The sequence below is a fragment of the Mustela erminea genome, chromosome X (assembly GCF_009829155.1).
Source record: "Mustela erminea isolate mMusErm1 chromosome X, mMusErm1.Pri, whole genome shotgun sequence".
Classification (NCBI taxonomy): Eukaryota; Metazoa; Chordata; class Mammalia; order Carnivora; family Mustelidae; genus Mustela; species Mustela erminea.
The window spans coordinates 125,200,145-125,202,204 of record NC_045635.1 but is presented as its reverse complement, the minus strand read 5'-3'; positions in this window follow the sequence as shown (position 1 = coordinate 125,202,204).

The following is a 2,060-nucleotide window of genomic DNA, read 5'->3' as shown; positions in this document are numbered from 1 at the left end:
TTGACTTCTGGTATAAAGCAGGAATAGCAACAATATTTTGAAGGAGGGAAATGGAAGTTTACTGTTTTAAGGGTATTATATTATGCCTGAATTGGTATAATATTATTTGAAGCTAGTCTAAGAAGTAAAACAATACAGCAAACATAGAGCAACCACAAAAATCCAAAAGATATATAACTATCAACCAATAGTATGCATAAAATGGAATCATAAAAATAGTCAATTTATCAGAAAAAGTTGCAAAAAGGAAAGGAGGAACAAAGACAAGATAGATGAATAGAAAGCAACAAGCAAATGGTATATTAAACCAACCATCTCAATAATTACATTAAATATAAATGGTCCAGGGTCAAGATGGATTAAGCATACTCTTCCTTGTCTGTTCTATTGAAAGCAAATCTTTCAATCTAAGGGGGAAAAGTATGGAGCAGCTACCCGAGAACTATAAAAATTAAGTGTTATATATCTATATCTATATCTATATCTATATATATATCTATATATATATATATATATATATCTTCAAAGATATATATATATATCTTCTTGTTCTATCAGTTGAAAGAGCCAAGAAGCAAGGACATACCGGCAATGGATACAGGCAGTATCAATTTCTGATCCTATTTCCCAACAAAGAAAACCAGGGATCCTAAAAGAAATAAATTGATTTACTTATCTGATTAAATGATTCTGAGGCTGGTGCAGGAAATATACAAGATAAACCTGGGACATCCTGTCATGCCAGAATATAAGGAAATGCTCAAAAACAAACAAACAAAACAATGAAGGGGCTATGTTAAAAGACCACAGGAGTCAATGAGAAGAGCTCCCAATGGTCAAATCTGGAAAAATTTTGAGCAAATAAATAAAATTGCATTATAACCCAAAGCACAAAATAAATATCCATGAGCTCATAGTGAGAACAGACAAATTTCTTACACCCAAGAATACCAAATCATTTATGTAGATACTCCCCCACTTAAGGAGATGAAATGTAACCCTCACTCCTTAACTGTGGCCTGCACATAGTGACTTCCTCCAAATAATAGAGCATGGAAAGAGAGAGAAAAGAACGTTTGAGGGAGAAGCCTAACCAACACCATCTCAGCCAGTTAATCAAGATCAACATCACCAGTGATGAGTCATATTGATAGATTGTACCTTTGATGTGATGTGATAAGAAGAGCACTTCACCTTTCTGGTCTTACTCCCCAAACTCATAACAACAATCTACTTATAAGAAAGACACCAGAAAAATTAGAATGGAGGGACATTCTACAGTTTATCTAACCAGTACTCCTCAAAATTGTCATCTTCAAAAAGAATGGAAAGTCTGAGAAACTGTCACCATGAAAAGAATCTTAAGGAAACATGACAGCTACATTCCATGACATGACATGGAATGTCTTGTACTGGACATGATCCTGTAACCAAAAAAGGATACTAGGTAAAAACTAAATACAAAAATATAAATAATATTATAAATATTAAATAAATTAACCACTATATAATTAAATAAATTATAAACCTTAAATAGAAATACCATTAAACTTAAATGGATATTAATATGAATATAATATGAAACTAAAATATAAAATCTATCTTACAGAAAGTATAGCCTTCAAAGCCAAAAATGTTTAGAATCTAGTCGTTTCTGGGAAATAACTGTTGATCACAGGTCTAGAGCAAACTAGCATGAATGTAAGGGATTTATTATGTAGGTGGAAGTAAAGCCCCAGGCCCAAAGCTGAACCCCTTTGGTGGAGCCTCAGCAACAGCAGGCTAGGTATCTTAGTCTTGGAGGGAGGGTCATATGTATCTCTGGTAAAGAAAATCTTTGGTACAAAGAAAGTGAGAGGTAACTACTTTGCTATTTTTCTCTCTATTTTTCCACCACTTGGCCACCTAGGCACAGCCATTCAAGGGAAATACACAACAGAGAGGGGAGATTATAGATTTCCTCCTAGTTAGAGGACCAGGAAAGGAATCTCCTGGTAACCAGACAGTGAGGGAGAAATGGTGAAGAGGAACTAATATGAGCAAGGGGTCCCATGAAGTTA